The sequence below is a fragment of the Tamandua tetradactyla genome, chromosome 17, assembly GCF_023851605.1.
Source record: "Tamandua tetradactyla isolate mTamTet1 chromosome 17, mTamTet1.pri, whole genome shotgun sequence".
Taxonomy (NCBI): Eukaryota; Metazoa; Chordata; class Mammalia; order Pilosa; family Myrmecophagidae; genus Tamandua; species Tamandua tetradactyla.
Window position 1 is genome coordinate 40,394,783 of NC_135343.1, and position 9,469 is coordinate 40,404,251.

The 9,469-nt window shown below is 39.0% G+C and overlaps 1 long non-coding RNA gene across 1 annotated transcript in view; it reads left to right on the plus strand.

Moving 5' to 3' along the window:
- The window catches only part of LOC143661583 (uncharacterized), an 86,483-nt gene extending 77,315 nt beyond the window's left edge, over window positions 1-9,168 (plus strand). Inside the window, exons 2-3 of the long non-coding RNA XR_013164706.1 lie at window positions 7,635-7,710; window positions 9,025-9,168. This is a non-coding gene — a long non-coding RNA (uncharacterized LOC143661583). The remainder of the gene's footprint in view (window positions 1-7,634; window positions 7,711-9,024) is intronic.
- The last annotated feature ends 301 nt before the right edge of the window (window positions 9,169-9,469 follow it).

Genomic DNA, 9,469 nt, shown 5'->3' on the forward strand with positions numbered 1-9,469 from the left:
AGGAGCAAATGGAACCTCTGTGGTCCTCAGTATCTCCATCTGTGAACTACGAAAATAAATGCTATTTATGTATTTTTAGGGACACTAATGAGCGCAACAGTTTGTTTTTATTTATTCATTAATTGATTCAATTCATAAACTTCTGCCATCTGCTACAAAGTCTTGATTAACTAATTGTTATATCCCAGTTTGCAAATATAGTATGTTATAGAAATGCTAAAATGGTGGAGGCAGGAGGGCTCAGGAACAGAGTTAGATTTTTTCTCAGAAAGGGTAAATCACTCTTGCCTTGAACTTAACTTCAAGCGAATTTGAATTTTGTAACTCTTCTCTGTTACATAAGGGGAAGTGTACCCAGTGGGCAGTGGAAGACTTTGATTATTGGCTTAGCTTTAGTGTGCACCAACTGATGCCTTGAACAAATGTTCTAGTATCTCTGAGCCTTAGTTGCATAATTAATAAAATGAAGAAATTGGGCTAGGTGGCGATGCTGGTAATAACGTTAACAGAGCCTTACATCTGCTTATCTTTTAATTTTCAATAATGTTATTTAAAAAATACTTTAGGTGACAATATTTCACTTGATTATCAAACACACAAACAAAACAAAACATAAAAGCAGTTTGTAAAGTAGGAATTGAAGGCCTTGTAAACGCAAATTTAGCAAATGAGGATAATGAGGCTCAGAAGGGTTGAAATACTTCTGTGTTTTCATACTCTTATGGGTGATAAAGCAGTCATTTAAATCTCTGCTTTTCTACTTTTTAAGCTTTAAGGTAACATTATTTTCTAATTATGAAATGTGTTCTTAACTCATGTTTTCTAAATAGGTGGTTTCCAAAAGCTCTTTCCCCTCAAAACTTCTATATTCCTGACATTTCTACTGGGCTCCCAGCCTTTGATCATTTCTGTGACAGAGCCCTCTTCAAGGCTTTCCTGTTTCTGTGAGTCATCAAAAAGTTTTTCTTCCGTTTGGAATAAAGTAGCATTCATTGTCAGGAATGCAATTCAGTTGATAACACTCATCCCTGCAAAAGACAGTGTAGAAATGTGCTGTGTTAATTTGACATCAGTGATGTTATAGTTGAGAATGCTGGCATTATGAGTATGTGAAAATGTTTTTGGCTGCTGCTAAACCTTACTATTTACAATTCATTACTTACGAGTTGAGTCCCAGTATTCAACGTGCAATCTGCCAATTGCGTTGTATCAAGTTTCATAAAAGAAGGCAGTAAACATACAGATACCTGTTGCATGGTTCCCTGGAAACCAATCCTCTGTGTAGTGCTCTATGAAATTCTGTTTTGATTAGGTTGTTACATCTGGGACAGAACAGCAAATAGCGTTTGGCGGAGGAAAAATGTGGGCTTGTATAATGCTAAGATTAAAGTCTGTGCAATAATACAAGCATGTCAGCCGGGACAGGTCCTGTATTTATAGTGGAAAGGCCACTGAGTGAGGATTCATCACACAGGTTCAAGGGAAGCAGTGTCAATTACTTTGGAAACTTTCGTGATAATACTGGATGAACCACTGAGAAAGCGCCACATTTAATCTATTCCCTGTTTAAGTGGACAAAGAACTAGTAAACACAATAGGAAACAATCCTATTTGGGCAGAAGGCAGAGAGGAGAAAGATGGGCAAAATGACTTCATGCTGCAGATTGTCTACACTTCTAAATTTTATGATTCTATGATGTGAAAATCTAATTAATGCTACGACTTCTCTGAGCATTTCATGTGCTTTGTCTTACGTAACTCTTTCAGGTGGCAAATTATATGGCTTAAACTGCCACAGGGAAAGAGAAGGTAAAGTGTAAGGGAATGAAAGTAATGGGTTCTTGAATTAATGGATTTGAGCAGGGGAACATGTTCAGCGGAAGACCATACTCTGATGTTTTATGTATTTGTTATCCTGCAGCAGAATGACTTCCTAATTAATTAGATTTTTGATCAAGCTCTGAGCAGTTGTGTGAATATGAGAAAAAGAGAATAAAAAGCTGCATATGAAATAATCACACACTTAAAGGAGACTCACTAGATTTAGTACCCCTACACCATGCATGAGGCTCTTTGTAACAGGTCAGATTATCCCCCAGATTTACAGATCTAATAAGCATAATTGACAGATCCTGCATGTGACCACAGGTGGGAACAGCTGGTGGGTACTTGCCAAGAGCAACAATTTAACCAGCTGCCAATGGAGCTTGCCAACGTGGGGTCACCATGGAGCAGCTGGTCTTCCGGGTATGAAGCTAAAAATCTGTCGCAGCTACATCCCAATTGTCACCTGTTTGCTAATCTTCCAGTAGGTTCTTACTTAATGGGGGGAGGCTGGTAGGAAAGCATGTACTTCTTTCTCAAACATCACCGTGTCCAGGAAATGTCTATGGCTATCAAGAGGGCTGTTACTCTGACTGTGGCAATGTATTCAATTGAGGCACAGTAGTCACCAACAGCATCAAGGAGAGTTTCTTAGCTGCAGAGTCTTTTGCAAGGCAGTGCCATGTGTCCAATTGCTAGAGAAACTGCAGAAGGGGTGCTCTTGTCAAATGAGAAATTCAGAAATATCTGCAGTGACAATTCTCCTTTGAGGATCATAAGTGTGACTTTTTTGACAGGAGTTGAATTTTCTAGGTTTAAATAATTAGCTTAAACCTTATTACAATGGCCATTAGCATAAAATCTATGTTTGCTACAAGAAAACAGAAAATTACCTTACGCAGTGTCTTAGTTTTTCAGGCTGCTGTCAAATACTACACAATGGGTTGACTTAATCTGTAGAAATTTGCCTCATGGTTTCGGAAGCTAGGAGGTTTGCAGAAACTAATATTGTCCCTCAGTGCACATTCTCTCCCTCTCTTCCTTTCCGTGATAAAATCCCTTGAGTTTTAGCTGATTATAGTGGTCCAGTTAGAAACTACATTTCCCAGACTTCCTTGAAGCTAGGTGTGATTAACCTCAGCGAACAGATTATGAGTAGAAGTGATATGCATAACTTTGGGGATGGACATTGGATACGGTAGCACATCATTGTGAATGTAATTAACAACACTGAATTATACATTTGAATGTGGTTTAAAGGGGAACTTTTAGGTTGTACTTATGTTACCAGAAAAAAAAATTTTTAACTACAACACAAACAGTGAACCCTTTTGTAAACCATGGACTATAGTTAATAGTACAATTATAATAATATTGTTTCATCAATTTTAATAAATGTACCACACTAATGCAAGGTTTTAATAATGGGGGGAGGCATATGGGAACTCTATATTTTCTGCATGATTCCTATTAAACTTCCCTATTAAAAATAAAGAAAGAAGAAAGGAAATTTCTTATATTTCATTTCTCTTTCGCCTTTCCAATGAGCTGGAAGGCAGCGCTAATGCTGGTGATTGCTGGCAAATGGTAAACTAAGAAAGAAGGAGCAGGAATCCTGGATGAACTCACAGAGCAGAGCTATCTACTGCCGATTCCTGACTGCCCACCTACTTTTGGACAGAAAAATAAAAGGCTGCTATCTTGTTTGAGTCACTCTATTTTTCAGTCTTTATTATAACAGCTTAGCTTTATACCCTATTATATACCTTCATCCTTTTGGTCTCCATATCTTTTTTCCTGCTCTTCTCTCTTCCTGGAATGTCCTTAAGCTATCTAGTGAACATCTACTTAGACTTGTAAGAACAGATCATGTGATGCTTTCTCTAACTTCCCTACTTGTGTGTGCAGAATTTTTCACAACTTCATCTGCATTTTAATTAAAGCTCTTTCCCAGTGGATTGTGGAGAGTTTTCATATTTCGTGTCTTTCTGGTTAGCTCTTGAGTTTTTCAAAATGAAGGGAGACATCTTCTACACCAAAGCCTGTGCCCTCAGAAAATGTATGTTGAAAGCATAACTGACACAAAAGTATGAGCCATAATAGCAATAATGATAGGTTGGTGTAGCCATTTTTAAGTTCTAAACCTCCATGTTTTTGCATATGCTGCTTTTAAATTACTTTAAAAGTCATTGTGCTAATTATCACCTAGAATTGTTGTAGTTGTAGAAAAGTCTTGCAACTTTTTATGCTAATTAATAAAAGGAGGCAATTAGATTAAATTAGAGGCTACAAACTGATAGCTGGAAGTGAGCTTTTGCTTTTGCTTTTGTTTTCTTTGGTCCATACTCTGGTTCTCAGTAGAGGCTGGCAGTGTCCCTTGGTTGTCATTTACTGGGATGACAGTGGACTCATGATTTCAGAGAAGGGTGAAGATGGAGGTACAGCTGTGAAGCAGATTTCCTTGGATCTATTTACTATAAAAATTGCAAGTCTGAGAAGAAAAAGGGGGAGTAATACAGAGATACAAGAACATAGTGTAGTGTATGTATACTATTGAAGATAAGTAGATACCAAACCAAATGGCGCCGTTATAGATTATGGATGTTCAATTCAAACCTCATGGTAAGCACAAATAAACTATTTGAAAGGTACACACAGAAAGAAATGAGAAGATAGTCTAAGTATTACCACAAAAATGGACAAAGGATCTGAATATACATTTTTTGAAATAAAATATGCAAATGTGCAATAAACACATGAAAAGATGCTGACTATCATTAGCCATTGGGGAAAATGTAAATTAAAACAAAAAGAACAACAACAAAATAATTGCAAGTCTGTAGTGGTTCTATAGGGTAGTCAGAAATAGAAGTTCTTGTCCTTGGACCTGTTGATATACTCCCTCTTCTAACTTTTCTCCTGTTCATGAGAGGCAGTGCAGAGGTGGGTATTGCCTTGTAGAATTTAAACCGCGCTTTTCAGATCTGGTATGTAACATAGGCTGTAATTTGAGATTAGGTACTGGAGAACTTAAGAGGTAAAAAGAATTTGTGGATAAGCAGACTGGTGTCAGTGAAAAGAGATGAAATGGCTGCTGCTGGGCATAAGATGAGCCGTTAATGAGGTGGCTCTTCTCCCATCAATGGTACTGTGACTATGGCAGGAAGCATGTCCACATAGTGGTGCTGGGGTCCCAGAAATTCTTGGTAGTGATCAGCATTGATTTTATGACCTCCAGGCCAATTCACATTCTGAAAGCAGTTTTATTAAATGTATCTGGTAAAATTCAGGACACGAGAATATCCTGAAGAACACCCTGAGACTTGAATGGACTGCAGTGTGTAGGCTGGGATGCTTTGCCATGGTTTCAGACCTCTCCTGCTGGGACCAGTTACTTTGGTACAATGAATCTCACCTGGGTTTTCTGAAACCTAGGCACTGCCAAAAATAGACATCTGTCTGCTGTTTACTCAGATTTTGGCTTAGTTAGTCACAGCTGTTGTACATTGGTGCTAAAGTTTTCAGCATAGCAGATTTCTCAGGTGGTACAGCCTCTGCCAGCCTATGTCAGGGTTTCTTTCCTCTGGTTCTGCTGTCTAGAGTATAGATAATGTAGGAATAGAGATATTGGAAAGAAATCCATTTCAAGTACATAGCATGCCTCACCTGATACAGACCTATCTTCTAATTTTGACTCAGTCACTCCAGGCTGTAGAGTGAGGCTTGCCTTCTCAGGTGAGTTGACCTCTGTGAAGTAGTGATTCTACACTATAATTTTCATCATTTCAAGCTTCACTTATTTGGCAATGATAAATTGAGTTATTGATTTCTGATAGAACCCAGATCTTGAAGAAATAGGTACAGAGCTGAATTGTCCCTGTCTAAGTCCTCTAGTGAAATACTACCCTTAGGTAGTGTTGGAGATCTCAAGGTTTGGAGCAGGTTTGGGGAAGATCTGGCCTTTCAAATACTAGGAAATGCCACCATAGCTGTAGAGGATCACGCTTCTGAGAAGATTATAATTGGTGCAGAGGAAGACTAGACTCAATGGGCTTCAAGGCTCCCTGGATGGCTTTCGTCATACTGGGGGATTTCCATTCCAGGACTCTGAATTCCTTACTCGCACCTGGAGACTCTATGACTATCCAAGTCATCAAACACCGCCTTCCAGATGGACATTGAAACTCATCTCTTTTTATGACCCAGAGCCAGGTTAGTCAATACAGGGCTGTATGAACCACCCATGAGAGCAAATCCTGAGCTGTCAAGTAAATTAAGAGGTCAGTCACAAAAGTGAGAGTGGATGCCTCCTTGATTGTATTTATTAACTACAGGAAGGAAGCAGGGAATTTCATAGTCTAAACAACCTATGGGCATTTCACATTGTCCAAAGCACATCTAGAAAGCTGGCTTCCATTTATCTTCCTTTTTTGATTAGAATGAGCTTGTATTTAGCCTGACTGTTCAGCTTCATAGAAAAGCAGACTCTGTGAAGTTGGTCCAGGAGCCTGGGATTCATCGGTGTTGAGAAGTCATCCTCAATAGTCAGTGAGCTGGGGCCAAAGAACAACTTCTTGTTCTTCTACAGGAAGAGTGCTGAGGCTTCAACAAGACAGCTGGAGAGTCTGATGAAGTTTTGGAAAATGTTTCCTCATGCCAAAGGGCCTTGGCTTCAAACTCAGACAGCCAGCTTTCTTACTTGGCAGGAAAAGGAGGACTCTCCATATATCAGGCCCATGGTCATCTGGAAAATAATTCCTCATTTTTTCCATCCACCCAGAAGTATTCTAAATGTTTTATATTTATGAAGTCATGAATCCTAACACTAACCTTATGAAATGGGGGCTATTATCAACCCCAGTTATTGATGAGAAAACCGAAACACAGGAAGTTTAAAAAAACTTTCCCAGGACACACACAGATAGTGAGGGGTGCAGATGGAATTTAAAGGCAAGAAGTCTAACTCTACAATATGAACTTTTAGCCTCCACTCTGCAGCTGCCTAGGCTCATTTTTTTTCCCTTTGGCTTCAAGATGGAGGGCTGTTGGAAAAATGAGAAGCTATGTTCAGAGGTAAGCCAGGTCCCAAAACATGTTTCACAGGTGATATCCAATTTTATAATGTCCTAGAACTGTGGTGATCTGGTCCTGGGAATGGTAGAGGAATATAAAGACCCATTTGCACAGTGGGGCTCTAAGTGAACCGCTTTGCATGATAGGTGTCCTCATGGTTTACTCTTCTTACTTTTTCTTAAGCAGATTTCTTTCCCATTTCTTGAGGTTGACCACATGGTCAAATGGGTCAAACAAATATAAGCCTCACCCTTCTAACTGGATTTACATAGTCTTACCCGCCCCCCCATCCACTCTCATTCCTCTTAGTGCTCTCAGAATGGCCTTTATAAACACAATCTTAGCATGTCAATTGTCTTCTTAAGATACTTCCATGGTTTTCAAGCTTTTATATTTCAAACTCCTTGGCTTGGCACATCAGGCCCTCCATTATTAGAACCTACTTACCACTCTAGGTTTGTTTTCCACAGATCTCCTCATCCCCTTCTACCCCCTCACTCCATCCCTATACTCCAAACAAACTAAAATTCTCCCAACATATCACAGTGTCTCACAGCTCCATGAAGCAGCACATGTTGCCCCCTCTACTTGCAATTTGCATACACATTCTTCTACTCCCACTCTCTGACATCCTCATGAAGAGATTACTCAGATTCTAAAATCAGATCAAATAATATCTCTTTCTTCTCTTCCATTTAAGCCTTCATGATCCACTCATTCAACTTTTTCTCCCTCAGTTCCCCCATAGCACCCTGTGAAGAGGACAAGCTTGGGGGTTAGACCATATACTTCCATATCCCAATTACGAAAATTGTAAGTATTATACACTGGGCCCAAAAAGGTTAGATCCACTAAGTCTCAATTTCCTTACCTGTAAGATGGACCCAATAAAAATATTTTCCACACTGAGTTCCTGTGGAGGGTAAATTTTGTAGAACATGAAAGACACTTAGCTCAATGCCAAGAGCACAGTAAATATCATAGAAGTGATAGTTGTTATCAGTGCTATCATCATCATCCTGTTCACTCACTGTTAGATAATTGTTGAGCCACATGCATGTCTTCTTCTCTAGATGTACAGTTCTTAAGGATACTGTCTGTGTAATTGGATTTTATATCCCTAGCACCTGGCACAGTGCCTGCCCTGTAACAGGTGCTCAATAAACACTTATTGGATGAATTATAACTCAATTATTTGCCATCTGGTTTGTCCAAAGCCACATATTAGTAGGATCTAGTCTACTGCTCTCCTATTCCATCATCCCATTTTCCTTTATATTTAGGGAAAGGAGAGTTTATCTTCCATCTTCTCCTGGAGGCAATTCACATAGGACCTAGTCCTCTGTTCTCACTGCCTCCCAGTGGTCAGTTCCTGGGTTGCCTTCAGTTGCAGATTGTACTACTGAGTACCCCCGTAAATTCAGGCTCCTTTTTGCTCTCAGAGTGATGCTGCTGGCACCTTGCTAGCCTCTAAGTCAGTGTGAAAAGTGGAAACCACAATTCCTTACCCTACCCCATCCTAATTGTGAGCACTTATTTTCCATTAGCTCCCCACAGGGTTACTAACACAGACTATTGTAAGAAAAAGATTTTCAGTGAAAGATTGGGATCAGAAAAGGAAACCTATTGCATGACACAAATGACAGCAGCTGATACCACTATTCCTAAAGTTAATCCACCATTTTCCCATACCAGGTCAATTTTCTTAGGAACCAGCTGCTGACATATTATAACACTGCTGAGACTGCTCAGCTTTCCTTTCCATCTCTTCACACTTCTTCAAGACCTAAGGACCCCATCCCCATTTTTCTTTTGCTCTCTAGAGAAAACTCTCCAATTTATAACCATTAACATGCTTTCTTAAAGAAAATGGAAGTCTACCCTCAAAATCCTACCTTTAGTAACAAAAAGAACCATGAAAAACTTTGGAATTATATTTTTTGTTTAAGAACTTTGAATATCTTAAGATTGATTTTGAACAATCTCCCCAAATGGAAGGAGAAGTAGAAAATTCATTTTGTATTAGCACATAGCAAATACCAGGTGTCTAAATTTTGTTTTAATTCATTTTTTTCCTTTACCTTCTGTTCCTTTCTTTTCATGTTTTTTCTCTATATGAATGTCAAGTAGGACAAATGACAATGAATCGGAGTGGAAAGGAGAGCCAAGGAACACAACTTGGAAGAGGAACAAGAATCCAAGCACAGACCATGGGGTAGTTTTGTGTGAGATGGCATGGCTCACTCCCAATTTAAAACAAAAAATCTTTTAGCAAAGTAATATTTAATTACCAGAACTCCATGAGTATTGTGTGGGCTGAGGGGAGTGTTAGAAAGGGACAATATGTATACAGTAGGTGGAATGCCACTCTGCTTAACTCTGGCTGAAAATTTGAAAGGGGGGAGTTGGGCTGATATTTTATGTATTATTGAGTATTTGATATATTACCACTTATTCCTACTGTTCCTCTTCTGGGATGCTGATGGAGCCCAAGGTTTTATAAAGCAGACTTTTAATTCAGATTATTATCATGTATTGTAAACCATAGAATCTTCAGGAAGCAGAGTAGAGA